General features: G+C 42.2%; 1 long non-coding RNA gene across 1 annotated transcript in view; it reads right to left on the bottom strand.

Annotated features, from left to right (window-relative positions):
* Window positions 1-19,020, bottom strand: part of LOC121603886 — a 64,525-nt gene that overhangs the window by 42,398 nt on the left and 3,107 nt on the right. Inside the window, exons 5-8 of the long non-coding RNA XR_006006719.1 lie at window positions 17,964-18,107; window positions 17,260-17,320; window positions 16,883-17,007; window positions 4,747-4,771 (exon numbers count right to left, since the gene is read on the bottom strand). This is a non-coding gene — a long non-coding RNA (uncharacterized LOC121603886). The remainder of the gene's footprint in view (window positions 1-4,746; window positions 4,772-16,882; window positions 17,008-17,259; window positions 17,321-17,963; window positions 18,108-19,020) is intronic.

The raw sequence follows: 19,020 nt of genomic DNA on the forward strand, positions 1-19,020 counted from the left end.
GGTTATAGAAGACGTTTCGCCCTCATCCAAGAGGCTACTTCAGTTCTAGCTGACTGGTGGTGAGTCCCAGGCAGGTGTCCTCTTGCAGGATCGTTCATACCTTGTGAGTCGATGAAATCACGTGTGAGTGGTTAGGGTCCATGACTCATGTGATGGTCAACAACTCACATGTGACTTCCAAGATGTGAACGATCCTACAAGAGGATAAATGTCTGGAACTCCCCACTGGTCAGTTAGAACGGAAGAAGCCTCTTGGATGAGGGCGAAACGTCTTCTAGAACCTCAAGCGAGTCCAGTTGGCTTTGGAAAGCACTTAGAAGTATCATTATCTGGATGAATGAGAATCTCCACAGACAATAATCACACTTGTTGGGGCTGAAGGATATACATATGTGCTTGTTTACAAGAAAACTCTACAGGATTCCTTTAATACACACTTCTATATCCACGCACTGTACATGTGCGCATTTCCGGGAATGTTTGCGCATTTCTATGACGACCAGATATTTTAGACAATAGCACGCTTCCAACAACAGCTTAAGGGAAGGTCGTTTTCATTCAACATGACATTACACCCGTGCACAAAGCCATAAAGAAATTGTGCTCTCACTGCAGTCTGCACAGAGCCCTGACCTCGACCCCATCCAACACCTTCGGGATGAACTGGAAGGCTGGCTGCGAGTTGGGCCTTATCGCCCGACGCCCCCACACTAATGCTCTTTTGCACAGCCATGGCTGAATGGGAGCAAATCCCTGCGGCCAGGTTAAAACAGCTTGTGGAAAGCCTTGTCAAAGAGTGGAGGCTGTTAAAGCAGCACATTCATGCCCATAGCTTTGGAATTATATGATCAACAACTACATATGGGTGCAATGTCTGGTGTCCACATAATTTTGGCTATGTACTGTTCTAACAATGGTGATGCTTTTCTCTAATGATAAAACACTTCATGGCCAGTTCTTTTAGCTGCCCCTATATCTGAATTCTGCAGTGTCGTCGCGTGGCATTTCTTACCCTCACATATTTTTGTTTATCCCTACAACTGTTCATGTGGCAACAAATGATTGAATCTTGAATCTGAGGGAAGACTATAATTCTCTATGTTGCATCAGAGTAAATTGTAAATATCTGTTGGATTTGTCCTTATCTCTCTCTGTACACTTCAGATTTTCTTGGAAGGCCTTGTATTTGGAGCTGGAGAGCCCAGTGAACTCCTCATTGACAGTCATGGCAACCACATCTGAGCACATCTCACCGCCAAGCTCAGCAATGCAGCACAGATGGCATCAAATATACTGCTTAAAGTCATCATTCACTTTAATGGTGCAGCTGCCTGGCCGGGGGAGGCTGCAGCTCTCCTTTCTGTTTGTCTTTGGACACTAAAAAGTTACCTGCGTCCCCCCGCTGACTCACAACAATCTGCTCTGTATTCTCCACCGAGGGTGAAGGGCAGGAACGTGCCCCTCTCACCTCCAAATTGAACAAAGGAGAGAAGACTTTATACCAGGCAGTTCTGTAAGTTATCAGCTCACTATATGTCAGCAGAAATAACAATGTACCCACCAAGAGCTGCAATGCCCCTTTTAGAGTCTCACAATGGCTATTTTGAGGAAAGAAAGAAAAAAAAACTTTTTCTTTTGTCCAAACACAGTACTTATTCCATCTTTTATTCTATAATCCTGGTAGATTTCTGCTCACGTGGAAAAAAATTACATCCCCACCACTGATGCGTTCGGAAAAATGGATACATCATCTCAAAGTAAAATACTTCAGCTTGATTTGACTTTTGTCCACTGATCACTCTCTTTGTTCGGGAAAAGTGTAGTGTGCAGTTCTTACAATGCCTTGTGAGAGGTACAGCTGCCCTATGAAGGTGTGATATTAGCAACATGGGTGACTCAGAGAGATAATCCTCACTATGAAGTGATGATTCATCTGGATGTGGGGGGCTTAGAGGAGAGAGAGAGAGGGTTGGAGGGTCCCTGCAGGATTTTAAACAAGAAGTACGAAGAGAAACCAAACACACCAGCAATTTGACTTCACTACGTTCTAATCGCTCACTGTCTGCACCTGCAAACTGCCACTGAGAGAAAGCAATTGGACAGAGATGAATCTAAACTGAGATCCTTTGTAGAATATCTGTTTCACGCTCTCACATGCAGGGAATATTAATATCCCATCTGCGAGGAAATTCACACGGAGCCTCATGTTCCTACTACATTACGTGATCAGATATAGGAGTTTATCCACCTCTGGCCGCTAACTAGTCCATTTGTCAAAAAATATATAGGTACACATTATATTTGATTGGATCTTTTGGCTCAGTAGCTTCATCCTGCCTGATAAATTAACACTGAAGCCGAGACAGTGACCTTCTTGATATTTCTAATGCAGACAAATCTATTTGACCCCGGTCCGTGATTTTCCGTAAATAGGGTCATTATTATCCAATTTGCTTTCAAAGGTCTGCAAAAAAAGGACAAAAGAGTAGCCCTAATAAAAATTCTCGATTTGAACACAAAAACTGATCATCCACGTTTCCCAGCTGTGATTATTATAATTTAGATATCTTGTTTTAGGCCTAATTCCAAAAAGTTAAAGCTGATCCAATCAATGTTTTTATTTTAAAACTGGACCAAAAAACTACATGTACTGAAAGAAGCTGCTTGTAGTAAAGGTCTTGACAGGTACACCTAATCCCCGAGGAGCCAAGACCCCAAGTACTGTGAGTGTGTGTGTGTGCGTGTGTGTCTACTGTCAGTCTCAACATTGTAATATTCAGATGAGTACAGCTGAGAAATAAGGTGAAAAGACCTCAAGAGCCACAGCAGACTTGTCTTGGAAAACACAGATGAGTAAATTAGTAATGCTAATGTTAGCAGCTGTGGCAACAAACAAGCAATCATTATTATAGTTCAAAAGGTCAAACAGTCAAAGTTTTCTTATTACAGTAGATGCAACAAAACTGCTAAGATAGCAAAGATTTGTCATCCGTCAACGTGACAACAAGTGGACTTTTCAGATGAAATAATGAGCTGATTAGCTGATGTTTCAATCAGCAAGAGAGGAGTAACAGACAATCTGGATGTATTTTACCATCTTAATTGGTAAGGAGGATGGGTTGTGCATGTTTATATTAAGACACAAAGTTTTGTTTTAAGACGACGTGTAAATTGACATTAAATTGGTGATGTGAAATTGATGCAGATCGTGTTTGTGCATCCCAGACGCCATTACTCAGTTCTGCATTGCAAATACCAGAGGGGGCTGTTTCTGTTCCATATCACATTTCCAGGTCATTTTGGCTTCGGACACCGTGAAAGACGTCTAGCTTGTGTTGGTGAACCGACAAAAAAGCTTTAAAAACCCACAGTGGACTACCTGCCCAGCACCAAACAGCAAAGTCAGCAACTAGTTGACTGGCAACTAAAGAGTCAGATATTTCTGTCATCGGTTAGAGGGGCTAAACGAAGAGTGAATGTTGGGCATATATTCAGAGACACGACTCTGACTGCTAACATTGTTCAGTGTTTGCTGGGTGTGCGAAGAAAACGTTCGCTATCAACTTACACCACAGATATGTTATGTTGTGTTTGAAGCTTGTTGCACTGCCCACAAATGAAGTTCTGTTAATACAGGTTTCAATAAGTTTATAGAGATAAGAGAACAAAACACCATTACCGTCTGTAAACCCTTGATTGTTTATTTGAATTTATGTAGTATATGTACTATATTGTTTTATTATTATAGCTGTTTGTCATGTTGATAGGAATTCCCCACTAAAGACGGAAATCATCTTGTAGAATCTGTGATGTTTGTGCAGTTTATCTGGCCTGACAGTCGTCTGATGCAGCACGCAGACCTAATGGCAGCGGCTTTAATTATAGCTCAAGATATGACAGCAGATTGGAGCATCTATTAATTTTAATCTATGCTTTAGGCAAGAAAATAATAGACCGAGTCTTCTACTAATTGATGGTTGCATCATGTCAGCGAACCCACGCGGTTTGACATCCCAACGTCGATTTATGGGCAATCCCCAAATACGAGACGCAGCCAGGGTTCAGGGTTTTATAAGGCGCATTTGTGCTTGTTCAGCTCAAAGTAAAAACATTTCTCAGTTTCACTCCGACAGAGAACAGATTCATGAGGTTAAACAAGCCTAGTCAGTACAGTGCCAGGTGATACAATCAATCTGTGATTTCTAAGCAATATAACAGGCAGGCGATACTACACTGCTGTTCGGTTCCGTTGTTCTTTGCACCAACTCTTTCTCATAAGCTTCCCGTACAAGACACCATTACTTTTCAGCTGCACTCCCAAAACAAAAAGCTATGGGTGTCATGTTAAATGTACTCAACTGTGAAATGGAACAGCACTCACGTATGGTGTACATTTTACCAGAAACCAACAGATGACATGGTGACATATGAGCTGGGTGAACAACACTCACTGGAATGGATGCAATGCTATCTTTAAACACTGCATCAGGTTGTCTTAATCCATCTGTGGTAAAGACAAGCTCTCTGGTGCCAACTGATGAGATTATTAAAGCAAGTGTCTCAGGAGAATATTAGGACATCTAACATGCTTTTATCCCATAATTACTTGCTGCTCTTCTTTCAGCTACACTTGCTTTAGCTGACAGGAAATGCTAGTGTCATCAAGCCTGCGACATCTGGGAGGTGTCACCTGCAAGACGACTGAGCTGGGGGGTTCCCACTGCTGCTGTTTGTGTCAGGACTCACCTTGAGACAGCAAGGATGAAAAAATCTGTTAAGGACAGAAAGCAGAGCGGTGAGTCAGAGACAGGAAGAAACTGAGAGGCCATGTCGGCATGTCAGATAAGCATCACAACAGGACTGTGGTGCAGGGTAACACAAGGCGGCATAGGAATTTGACTCATTGTATCCCGGCATGGTGTCCTGGTGTGTGTCAGGATAGAGGTGTGATGCAGTGATTAAGGACAAGGAGAAGGGGGGCAGTTGGTTGACAAAGTTTATAGAAGACCAGGCAGTATTACAGCCTTCCCTTGAATAACCTTTCCTGGTAGTAGCAATTGGCAGTACATGTGGCATCTAGGCCTGTGCTAGCATGGTAGCAGCTAACAATAGCTAAAGCGGTGGTAGTTTGATAGTATCTTAGCAGTTAGTATTGGCATCTAGCAGTTAACATTAACAGTATAGGTAAATCTAGCTTTATTGTCTTCTTCTGTTCCTCTTAGCAGGTAGTGGCTAGCAGTTAGCATTAGCATTAGCTAAATGGTAGCATCGGAATTGTATTGTCTTCTTCTGTCCTTCTTAGCGGTTAGCATTAGCATTAGCTAAATGGTAGCATCGGTACTGGCCACTACCTGCAGCATCTCCTAATCAGGCCTGGGTCAGTTGAACGTGGCGGTGCTGTTTGGATTGTGTAGAAGCAGTGTGAACTGGCACTGGGGGGGGGGTGACTCTGGGACGCCGGAGTTCACCACCTAGCCTCCTGGAGATGTAGTGGGACTAAGTAGGCGAAACACTATTGAAGGGAGGTATCCACCTGATGACCCCCAGAGACGTGTTAGGAATCACTGCTCTTTGGCAGGTATAGAGGCAGATTAGGGCTCCAAGGTTCTTCACTGAGAATGAATCCTCTTTTTGAGCACAAGTATCTTGTGTTTAAATTAACTAACCTCCCTTTTAATACTCAGAAATAGCCACAAAGGGCTCAGCTGAATCCAGCAGCTGCACTGACTGACGACTTTAACTGAATATGATTCTCGATCTAAAGCCTACAGTAATGAAGACGGACACCAGCCATTTGTCAGTAGGCAGCTCCTCATTCTGAGTGATCGTCTGAGATTAATTAAGACGAGTTACAGTAAAGAGTGGAGAAGATGCAGAGGACTCGCTGAATGGTGTGACGAGTATGGAAACGAACGAAACGCTACAGCCTTAACAGTCACCGCATCTCAACCCAGCTGAATGACTACGAAAGATCTTTCGACGTAAAACAGTGCTCTCTTAAAGCAGCAAATAAACAGAACGTGCATCTTCAATCCAGTGAGGTCTGTGACTGATGCTGTGCGTCTTTTGGTTAGGTTTGCTTTTCTTTCTATTTTCTGTACTTGAGTCTCTCTTGCAAAAGAGACTTTGATCTCAATGAGATTGTTTTTATTTCTCTTTATTTTCTTCTCTTATTTGACAGGGGCGGCATTATTACATCCAAGAAAAAAAAAAAAGCAACCAGTGCAAAGTATGTCTGATTTCTAGCTGCCGCCAATATGCACTGCTTGTCCCTGGTTAGGCTTTTAAGGGCTACAACACATAATAAAAGTCTAATACAAGCACAGAGACAAAGGATAAAGCAAATGTAGACAAACAGCCGCTACGAGCAGTAACTGAAACAACAATGATTGAAAACAACAATTAAGAGGAACAAGGGAGAAAGAAAGTGCTCACTGCTCTGCTTCTGTTGAAGACACAGTGTTGCCTTAGCATTGAAAGCTTTACCTGATTGCATAAAGGTTTCGTCTGTCTGTTGGAGGAATGGAGCTCATCATACACAGACCTGTTCAGGAGCAGCGAGGCTGTTCTGGTGGCTCGTGGTGGCCTAACTCCATACTGAGAGACTTCATGTTGGTTTTTCCTGTGATTTGTCATCCATCAGTATGTGTCCTAAAGGTGCCTGTTAGTATTTATGTCTTTCAAATACAGTAAGTAATTGCAGATGAGGAGCAAAACGGGACAAATAGATACAAGCATCGCAATTGCAGAATGGAAGGCTGCAGCTATTTTGAAAAATAATAATACTAACTACTAATAATACTACAAATGTCACTCTCTATTAAAATCTTCTGGCCTGATCTTTCAACATGTGGCGTTTTCTTTCTTTAAAAGTAGTAAATGTGACCGTGTGATTTTGGCAGACAAACTGTTTATTTTACGTAACATCGTGTTGTGTTTCTGTTCTCCCATTTCTACCTCCGTCTTTCTTTCTCTCTCCCCGTCTCCCTCCGGTCTGGTCACACAGTGCAGCAGAGGCTGATAATAAGCTGCGGTCACACCGCACGGCCTCCTCTCCATCTGGATTCAAACGCCGCAGCAGAAGGAGGAGGACGAGAAGGAGGAGAGGAGGGCGAGTTAAGAGGGGCAGAGGAAATTTGGGTCACGCTTGAAGCCATAATGACGGTATAATGTAGCAGCACAATCTCTGCTGCGGCGCCGAATAAATCATAGATGCAACACCCTTCACAGATAATAACTAATGGCTCCTCGGCACCTCAAGCCAGTGCACGATATGAATCTGCAGCCAACAAGTTAGATAAATGAATCTGACATCTGACATTGAACACCCCCAGCCACACAGATGCACACACCCTCACCTCTCAAATTCTAGCCAATGACATTTCACTACTACCTCCGAGGCACCGAAACAAAGATTGATCAGAGCAAAACGTATCAAGCAGGAGATTATGGGACCAAGTTCCCTGAGTTTCCATTACCGACCTCCTAATCCGTTTATAAGGATATGCTCTTAATGGGCACGAGCAGGGAGCGCTGAGCGTGTTGTGTGTGCGCGAGAGGTCATCCATCATGGACGGACCTCTGAGGAGGCGAGGGGACAGCAGGGAAGGTTAATGTCAGCCCGGATCTGACTGAAGCTCACATCTATTCAGCATCCAAATCTCCGGTGACAACGCTGAGCGATTTAGCCACTTTCTTCTTCTGCTCTCAACACCTGCGAGACGTACTGTATGCCAGCGAATCACAGGTCGGCCATCAAGCACGCTATATAACAATAGCATCTCACTGAATCATGTGGCCTCACAGTCAGTCTCCCTCTAAGCCATAAAAACCTCCAACCATTCTAACGTTTGGGTGAAACAGTCCCACCTTCCAATGCAACTCTATCAACCATTAAAATAGATTATAGGTGAAACCTAAAAAAACACCCAATATCGACTGTCAGGTCCCCCAAACTACTCGCTGTAATATTTAGTGGAAATACCCAAATCTACCAGGTCCCTGAACTACCCATTGGTTTTGTGTATTTTCTGGGGAAGGTTCCACACCCTCAAGGTGTGGAAATTTGTGTCATCAATGTTGAACACCATGCTAAGTGAAGATGCAAATGTGCTTACGTGCTTCTCCAATTTCGTGTGTAATTTCTGGGCATGCTCAACACTCCTATGCCCCTTGAACTACACACTGACTGATTTTCAGAAAATGCTGCAATCACCTAGCCTACCTCAACTACTCAAGCTACATGTGTATTTGCTGGGAATTCTCATATTTCCCAGGCCCTATGAACAACCCACCAGCTCTGCATCTTTTTAGGAGACGCTCTAATTTCCCAGGTCATCTTCACAACCCACTAACTCTGTGCGTTTGCTAGAAATGCTCAGATTTCCCACAACCTCTAAACTCCCGTATTTCACCGTCCTGTCTGCAGGTCATGTGATGCACAGGGATCCCTGATTTACACCCACAAGAAACCTTTGACCTCTAGGTCAAGTGGATAAACTGATGAGCTCACTGGCACACGGACACAAACATTTCAACAGAATTTTTGAATATTTCGGTAGCTGCATGTCTCCTACATGTGCAGGCTGTTGCATATTTAATCTGACAAGTTCCTGCTCTCTTTGTGATGGCTTGTGAAAAGAAGTTCAGCTCCCCATTCAGGCTTGGAAAAGTCGGACTGACTGCGAAAGAGCGAAAATGAGAGTACTGAGTGCTGCAGAGATAAAAAAAAAAACATCTGATTAAAATCTGACCCATTATGCTTTGTGTAGGTTTTTGGTGGATGTCTGCTTGGACATATTTGGAGGAAAAAGCTACACTATTCAAACAGCAAACATGTAACATCACACCCCCCGAACTGCCCTGTCTGCCTCTACCAGTGCACAGCATACAGAAAAGTCATGATGTATTCATGAGCTCCACATGAATATGAAAATATGAGGCAGGAAAACATTCTTTGACAGATCTTGCCATGGAAATGCAAGCAGCATGACATGATTTCAGAGCAGAGAGGTGTTGCAATATTTCTGAAAGCTGGCTCTATGATATCAGAACACGCACTTATTGCTTTGATTTGCCCTAAGACATAAGCTTTATGAAAATAAACGGCATGTCTTTGAACCAGATTCACTGCAGAACACAGTCTATTCAACGCGAGCCTATTTTAGTTGCCTTTTCCTCGGGTGAAATAAACAAACGGGCGCCACTCATTTGTGTGCTCCCTTGTGGTTTTTTGAACACCTACACTGGCACTCAGCTAGCTACAAATATGCTGCACGCTGCTTTTATAAGGCAAACAGAACTTCAGCCAAAGGCATTAGCTGTTCCTAATTATTATAAACAGTTTCCACTTTTAACCATTTTCTACTTAACCTTACAATGAGTCATACTGAGATAAACAGCAGTCAGAGACTCCTCTGGCCTGTATATGAGTCTCAACGTAACAATCCTCTCTGCTTTTCAATTAAAAAGAGAAGAAACTATCAGCGTGGTGGTTGAGGGGGGGAAAAAAAAGTATAGGAATGATTCATTTGTATCAGTCACACTTTTCTGCAGAACAAAACAGGTTTTAATTAAATTTATCACTGCATTTCTGTGTACCTGCTTCCCCTTTTATGTGCCAGTCATCACTCCAGAGCAAACACAAATAAAGCACACAGAAATGTTCAGGGCACATGAGCGAAAACTGAGGAGCGGTTAGGTGAATTAGCATTTCAATCTGTTTTGTCTGTATTTTTTAGACATTTACATGTATATAGAGAAAGGTTGGTGGATATGTACTCCTGTAGGAGCCTAGTGGGTATTCGCACAACCACACAGGTATTATATCTGATACGAAGTGAAACTAGGGAGGAGACGTGGGGAGAAACGATTTCAGTGACAATGAAAAGTTTGAAATTGCACCTTATCTAAAGCCACAGTGTTACACAATGCTGCGGTGGCTTAAAAAGTCGGCTACAAATTGAATTCTGAACATATTCTCAAAGTAGAAGGACACTGGGAGAGCGCAGACCTCCACCAAGGCCGACAGTCCGCTCCTCTGTAATATGCAAAACTGCACGCACAAACTTCACGGTGCATATTATTGCTTCTTCCCATGACGCATAAAGCTCAAACATTTTTCCTTAATATCTCTGGTGAAGTTTATTGCAAATAATACACATTTGGATGGGAGTAAGAACATAATTAGTTGCATATGTGTGTCCATAGCCACACCTTAGCTTGAGAAAAAAGCGTTTGTAGCGGTTCCCCCATGAAACCACTGTGCCCCAGTGGTGAAAAGGTAAAAGCCTGTATATAAAAAAAATAAGTGGAAAAGTCACCTAGTTCCAAGAAGCACTGTGGTTAAAAACATCCAATCACTGAGCTTCGTCATAGCCTGATAAAGTCAGCAGCATCAATGTTGGTTCTGGGTCATTGTTATATGAACTCTGCGACTGCAGAACTGTAACAACAAAGCATTCCATATTCACATCCACATTGTTTGTTTTTTTTTTCAGAAAAAAATGAAACTAACTATACTGATTTATTACCACTTTAATACAAAATCAGCACAGGTCTCATGAAGCTGGATTTGTGGGTTAGCAAGTTAAAGGATAACTTTAAAAGCCGGCGGTCGGCCAGTTTAGCTGTAGTTTGGCACAGCTATGGTTCGTTATTGCGTATTCGTAGCCGACCGCCGCAGAGTCAGCCGTGTTGTGGCTGGTTGCTCGCAGCGCTCGGCGTTCGGTAATGACATCATCCACGTCAGAGGTAGTTGTCTAGAGATGCTGGATGTTGATAACATGCCACCACGGGCTCAGAGGGGAATAGCACCAGCATATCATAACAAAATATTGGAATATGAACGAGTTTCGCCGCAGATTATGCGTTATATAGAGGCTGCGCATGGATGCCCCGAGTACTCGCATTACACGGATATACGCGCCGCTCCTCTGGGGCAAATTTCTTCAAAATGACTCCAAATGCCACCAAAGTTGTCTGGGTGAGTAAATGGGCGTATTTAATGCTACAAATAAGGTGCAGGTTGTAAAAAACGAAAGTTATCCTTTAACACTGGGGTCTACACTGACTTTTCAGTCTCAGAGACAAATTCAAGCCATCTTTCTTGGCTTGTTGTGGATTTGAAATGAACGCGACTCACAAGCTTATGTTCAGACTTGATGCAAAGCCAGTTTTAGAGGCGTGATTGCCTGTCAAGTCAATGCAAAGCCATGAGCTGAAGCAAATTTGATCTGGATGGGACAAATTAAGGTAAAGGCATGCATGCAAGTTGAAAATGTTTCTAGCCATTGAATCTGAAATGCAGCCATTCACATAACAGATTGATAAGGTGCTTTAAGGCAGACTACTAAATAAACACAGTTTCTGCCTGAGTACACAACTGGGACCAATTAAGTTTCTCTGCAGCTCGTCATTAACAGGGACTGTAACTGTATGTTGAATTACTGACACTGAGATACCAGAGATAGCATTAACAAAACGTGTGACGTGTGTTTACATATTCATGCATGCAGCTCACCGGGGCCCCGGGCTACTTCCCTGATCGATCATTTTCAGGGGCTGAACAAATCAACATGACCTGGTTAGCAGAAAAGCTATTTTGGCCGTTAATATGAAACCTGCCTTTGATCGCCAGCTCACATCTGCACAGCAACATGTTCGAGGGTGTTCAGAGCACCGTGGACGGTGCAGCTCCCTGTGGGCCTGCACTCTTGCCCGACAGTCTCCTCAGGCTGCACAAACATATTTATCTCTTTTAAGAGACGCCCCCTCCTCTCAGCTTCACTCTCAGGTGTTGGACATATTTTTATCCCCCCGGTACTCAGGAAACATCTGTGGCCAACTTGATGTTCCTCAACTCTCCGGTGAGTTCAGTTAAAAGCAAAACGAGAGCGGCCTCTGGTCATAACGTCTAGTCGATCCGTCCTCTATGATCGCTCAGTGCACTCCTGTCAATCACAGCCGTGAGTCAGTTTTCTGCGGGGACAGAGGGAAACGAAACGAGAGACCGCAGAAATAAAAGCCTTATTTTAAATCCCTCGTGGGCATGTGTGAAAGCAACTATGAACGTTCTTCCACTTGTTACCTGTCCATCCACAGTGACATTAAATGCAAAAATTCAGCGAGATGAGCAACTCCACCAACAGAAATAAAGAGCCAAAGTAGAAACAAATCTCATGCACTGAGCAATTTAACTACTAAGCTGTTAGATTCGGTGGGTCGAGGGACAAAAACATTCAGCTCGTTCCACTGGCATAAATGTGGTTGAGGGTTTCACTCAGAGTAAATGTTTGTGAGGCATTTGGTCAAATTCAGTCTAATTTTCCATGTGATTTTGTGCTGTTGACCAATAAAGAAAAAAGCAGTTTAAAAAGGTATAATTCAGCTCTGAGAGGCTTTAGGTTTAGAGTCCACAATAGAGGAAACCATCTTTTTAGCTAATGCCACTTCATATTCTACTTCTCTGCCCTGTCATGTGGTCTGGAATCTGTCGAGATACTCAACCCAAGGTGCTTCATTTTTTAGCTGCCATGCCTGCTAGTAAGCTCGCTAATGTTACTGGTTTGATAGCTAGTTGATGGTGCTGCATGGTATTTAGGATGACTTCCTGCTTTCGAGACCCTTTTCAGTTCAAAACTGAATATTTAATGTTTAGATCTCAGCTGGGTTTTTGTTGCATCTTTGCCAAATAGATGCATTTTTCAGATTAAATTCTCATATTTTCATTTCCTGGTAAAGTTTGTAGGGGTTACGACTAGCTGAAACACATTTGTAGATGTTCTCTCCAGTGTGCATAAAGTTGGTGCATAATGTAACACACCGTCATCGGTTTTATAGCCAGCCTGCCATCTAAATTGCAAAAGTCTTTGCTGCCTGATGTCAAACCTGCAGCTGAAATTTGGGGGAAAAAATGATCTGCATACAAATGCTGTGTGTGTTGGAGCTGAACAGTTGCAGATTCATCTCCTCTCTTGGAAATGATCGAGCCCACAACAAAGTGTGTTCAACGTGATGTTGGTCATGCACATTTTTACAGTTTAACGACCTGATTATTTTCAATATCCTCTCCAGGCAACTGTTCTGCTGTGCTAACCCGGCACACAACTGCACAACCTCACTGGAAATATTAGCATTTATTACCATGAAGTTCAGAACTGACAGATAAAATTTGGCAAAGCTTTTCATTTATATGACTGCATCGCATTCACACAACACTGTGCTCCTTTCACATGTCTGAAATCCACATTTTCACATCTAAGCCAGAAGTGTGTAACAATTTCAGATTCAACAAGCTGCTTCATCCAATATTCACAATAAGTAACTAAATGCATTTATTCAGGTATTATACTTAAAAGCAGCTAACAGTACCTCAAACTTGAACTTCCACAAAACTTTAGATGTTTTCTCCAGTACGTGTCAGAGTGACATTGTACTTTTTAACCACACTACATTTATCTGACGCCTGAAGTTAATTATGTTGCATAACCACATTTTATATTTAACTCTCACTTTTTCTTTCTGTCCTTTTTTTGCCTTTGCTCTTCCTGCCTTTCATTCTTCAGCTGAAGAGCGAAAACCACGTAAAATTGATGATGATGATGATAACTAAACTCTCTTATGCCATTTAGCGCTGAAACGAATCATTGCTTAATCAATTAGTCGACAGACAGATGATTAATCGGCAGTATTTTTGATGATTAATTCATCATTTACAGCAGTTTTTGAGCAAAACGGCTGAACATTTACTGGTTTCAGCTTCACGAACGTGAGGCTTTGCCAGTTTTCTGTTTTATAGCACTGTAAACTGAACACAAGTGATTCGAATGTCACCTACAGGTGTGGGAACTGCGTCAGCCATGTTTCACAATGTTGGGCCTTTATGGAGCAGGGGCTTGATGAATGAATTGAAAAAACAAACAGATCAATCGAAAATAATCAGCTATCAAGAACACCTACACTTGTTGACGTTCACCTTAGTAAAAATTTGAATGTGGGACTTCTACTCTATAACTAATGGAGTATTTTTCCAGGAAATAAAACACGCAACAGTCCATTTATCAAACACGCTGCAAACTCAATGAGAAGCTGTCTTAACTACTGCAGGAAGGAGGAAGAAGTGAAGAGCAGGAGGAGGGAGGAGAGGAGGACTTCTCAGACAGCGAGTGGGGAAAACAGGAGTGAAAGATAACACCTGAGTGAACAGATCATACGTCACATATCACAGCTCAGATTTCACTCAGAGTACAGGAGACTGAAAACATCTTTGAACAAAACAATTCACCATGGCTGACATAACCTCCTCCTGTCAACGCACACACACACACACTGTCGAGCCGGCTGCTCTCTGGTTGCTATAGCAGTGATGTCAGGCTATAGCCTAGTACAGTCGGGTGCAGTCTGACGGGGAAAGCGCCAAGAAGGAGGGCATCGTTCAGTTCTGTGACACGGCCTGACAGACAGCTCGGCTGAAACGAAGACTGGATTGACGTTAGCTGGGAATCAAACGCTCAAAATGACTCCCGTGGTGCTCCCTCATCCCTAAAGTTAATGACAGCACCCTGCCACAAACATGGCTGCGCAACCCTTCTGAAACGAAATCTGATGTCAGTTCACAATTAATGAAATGAATAATTGATTTGTCCCTTGTTCTACATCAAATGAAGTCACTGAGTGCCCTTCACTGCAGAATTTCACCTGCATAAAAATGATCTTTGCAGAAAGCGGTAAAGTTGCACATGGAATATTTTTCAGCAGCGTTCCCTGCAGTTAGAAACATTAAAAATACTAAGAATGAAATATTTATAACACTTGACTGGAGGCATTTGAATATTTCCACAAGTATAACATCTATTGTGGCATATTTCGGGGAGAAAATTCTAGCACAGATCAACAACAGGTAAGCTTTAACATCATGCTCAGACCTTTGAGGTCAAAGGAAATGTTGCTGCTGTCTCCGGGCAAAACTGTCACACAGGTATCAAAATATTCACATTGAAAGGTCAGAGCTTGATCTTTAGTACTCTCCATTAAGTGCAGGTCTATGAGCACTGACTGAGAAGAGCCAATAAAAAGGTACGACCGCAGAGTAAAGGACATATGAACTAAACCTTGAACTAGCTGAGAGTCATGATATGGAAATATGATAAGCGACTCCATCATCACACAGGCTGATGGAGTCGTACACCTCCTGAACAGCTGCGGTTGTGCAACTCTGAATGGATAATATGTATGACTGCATGTCCTGAAACTCGTAGGGTTTGACTTCAATTTGAACATAACTCAATAAATCCTAAAGGAATTAATTCATTTCAGAATCAAAGATTCTTGTTAATTTGCCTGCAAGATGGAAGTTTTCATCTCCGTTGTAGCTTAACCCAACAAGATTTCTCCCTGCAGGAGTCATCATTGATTGTGTGGAGCCTTGAGGCACTAATCATGTTTCTGTAAGAGAATAAATTCGATGAAATGTGTTGCTTTATAACACCTGTACCTGACAAGAGCACCAGGCCACATGCGTTTGTCCAGACTGGAGGAACCACTGATACTCAATTGCCACCTGGTGGTTAAAAGTATACTGTACAGCAGAGATAGACAGCAGTAGGTCATAATTTCAAACACTGCAGCTGTTCCTCCTGAATAACCAGTCTAGTAAGTGTGAGGGTACAGCCAACATTATGGGGGTTGTTTTATTATTATTTTTAATTGGTTTGTTTTTTGCTCAACGGGCCTGATTGCTCCCAGAATTGAGATCTGGCACAAACTTCTGAAAGGTGTCACTTTCAAAGTAAACCATGTTTGATATTGCTTTTAAATTTCTGCCCATTTTCTTAACTTTTCACAAAGAAATATGTACTCAGCTGATCTCTATCTCTAACAAGTCTCCATGATAACAAAAGACCCATCACAATAAGCTAATCATACAGTTCCACAAAGTCAATAAAAGACTTAACCTCCTTTAGAATGCAGCTAAAATTGTAATATTACAGTGCAGCAAATAAAATGGATTTAAACCTGGTATATTTTTATCTATAGCAGCAACTCCTTGCTAACAAAATTAATTTGCTAAGTGGGAAAAAACAAAGCTATCTCTATTATTGCCATTCATGGTGAATGTCCTGCTTTTGAATCATCTTGTTGGATTCATTAATTACCACAAAAAGGAAAAAAAAAAAAAAGTGGTGAAAAATGTAAATTTTATTTAGTGAAATGACAAAAAAACAAACAAACAGTGGTTTAAAATGTTTACCAATGCTTATAGATCCAGTCATGTCTGGCCGTTACGTGTTTAGGGTCACTACTGGTGCCAATGCAAGTTAACCTTTAATTCCTGAGCTAACTTCATCCTACATGATGCTGTAGGCAACTGGTTTACACGGTGTCCTCAGAGCTCTACCTTGAAGACACTTGAGGCACAGGTTTTAACGCATTTTGTTGCCTTTATTGTCACTTGGGTGCGACTACCATGATGATAGGAATTTCATGTCATTTTTCCAGGCCCCAACTTTAACCAAACACACGCACATCCACCCTGAGACCCACTGCTGGCTGACAAAACCACAGAGAACATGCAGATATTTGAGATGAGCTGTGGCCTCTGATGATGCAAGGCAATCACAAAAAGTGTAATCCCTGCAGAGGAATCTAAACAGTCAACCCATTCCAGTCACCTCTGCAAACAGCCTCAGCAGTCTGTGATGACTGCTCTGGCTCAAAGGATTACTGAACAGCTGGAAGCTATGAGGAAGGAGTGTAAAATATATGATAGAGTTTGTGCCGATTTACTGGCATGCGGACCATGTTTGTGGCGGTGATGAGAGTGAAGCCAAAATTTATTTGAAAATAAATGTAGCAAAACTGGACCTCCCCCTGCGTTGCTCACCAGCAATAAGCCCACAATACAGCTGTAGAGCTGAAAGATGTCTTCCCAAGGCTCACAGTGGTCATCAATGTTTGAGCTGTGGATGACGAGCAGCTGCAGCACCGCTGATCCAACACCTCATCCGTCTACACAGTGAGGGACAGAAAAGACATGTCAAAACATTTCCAGAGTAACATACACAACAAGACTCAGTAGAAATTGCTCAAAATTGAAATTGTTTCTAAAGTGAAATGATTATCAGATAAAAATCACAACTCAATGTTCAATCTGCATTTTCTCCTTCATTTGTTCAAACTTGGTTTCGTTAAAACTGCATTTTCCATTTTTCACCCCAAATAAGAAATCACCAACATGATTAGAAGAAAAGTTGCCCTCACCTGTCTAAGAATCTGCATGCTGGTGTTATAGCTTAATGGAGGCAGGGTTTAGGCAGACAGCCTACAGAAGAGAATAAGTCATCACTCAGAGAGAAACAAACATTCCTTATGATGCTATGAACTATGAACCTTTCAATTTCAACAGGGAAAAAAAAAATCAGGACATATGTTCCAACAGGACTGTGGCTCAGGAGACAAAGCAGGCCATTCAATCAGAAGGTCAGCGGTTCGATCCTCCCAAATGTTCTTGGGTAAGATGACTGAACCCCAAAATGCTCCCGATGCTCATTTCATCGGGTGTGAATAGGTGAATGCGGCAGGTGTTGTAAGCACTTTAAGTGGTCAAAGTAGAATAGAAAAGCCCTATATAAACGCAGTTCATTTAACATTAAAAAGCTTAATCATGATTTTCAGCAGGACAATCCATTATCAAGCCTTTCAAGTCTGTATCTTTTCATGGTGAACAAAGTCCTCCAGCCCTGCAGGTGTTTCTAGTTCAAGTTGAGCCACTTTACAAGTGAGAACAATTTTAGTATATAATCAAATGCCACCTGAAAGCATTTGTATTATCTACTTTAACCTCACTTCTCCTTCATAGTCTAAATTCAGTTCTTCAGTTTTTTTTAAATCAGGGTGTTCAGTACCAACTAGTTAACATGAAGTCTTGGGACCTTAAAAAACTCCTTTAGTACAAGCATGCATACATTTCCCAGCATGGCAGAGTGAATTCAGGTTGTTCTGGATCAAGGACATGTGCAACAGAAGGAGGTCCAGGCTGAACTTCGGTTGTGACCTGCAGCTGCCGCTGCTGCTATGGGGCCGACAGGGTTTTCTGGCTGTGAGGCTGCCTGCAGGGACAAACGAGAGAGAGAAGACAGAAAAGAGGACAGGGGAAATTTAAATGTAGAGCCAATAATTTAGTTAAAGAAGTAATCAGGACAAAATGGGAAACAGCTATCGTGGGCAGTTTTTGTTGTTGGGTCCAACTATCAAGTGGGCCACTGATCACAGCTGGTTTTAACTGGGTCATGAGTGACCAACAGAGCTATAGTCTGCTCATGGAAGCTGTTAGATAAATAGAAATGTACCAAGTCCTTAAAACAGTAACAAACAGTGGTGGACAGACAGCATGGTCTGTGCTTCATCTGTGAAACGCTGTACATTAAGGCTGCAGAGAGAAGACTAAGAACCCCTGCCATGGAGCACACTGAAACATGATTGTTCTGAATAAAATCTATTTAGTCTCACATGACCTGGCCAGATAACGTAGCCAAAGAACCTGTTATAGGTATAGATAAATGTACTGCTGTCCACAAGTACATGGACCACCTAAAATTTGACTGGTTCAGCCCTCAACACACAGGCCTCAAATGTTTTGTTGTATGCATTCAACAACTGTGCAGGACCAGTCTGCAGAGAATGCTGGACTAGACCAGCAAAGGTGAGGCTCAGGGCATTTTCTCCTGTTTAACAGGTGGAGCCACGTTCACAGCTGAATGCTCTTATCCATCATCAACATGCTCCTAATCCTCTGACAGCAGGGGACAACATCACACTGTATGTATTGTGCTGAGGGCACCAACTTCCACAGATTGCTTTAAGAAAGATTCTGTAAAACTATTAAGGAACCACTTAAGGATTATTACAATTGTTAAAAAAAAAAGCTGTACAAAGTCCAAACATCAGAAATCAGTAGGCAAGTCTTTAAAATCCACGCAGTGATAAAAAGCTTTGAGCGGTGCCATTTTAAAGCGTAATCTG

The sequence above is a fragment of the Chelmon rostratus genome, chromosome 1 (genome assembly GCF_017976325.1).
Source record: "Chelmon rostratus isolate fCheRos1 chromosome 1, fCheRos1.pri, whole genome shotgun sequence".
NCBI classification, from domain to species: Eukaryota; Metazoa; Chordata; class Actinopteri; order Chaetodontiformes; family Chaetodontidae; genus Chelmon; species Chelmon rostratus.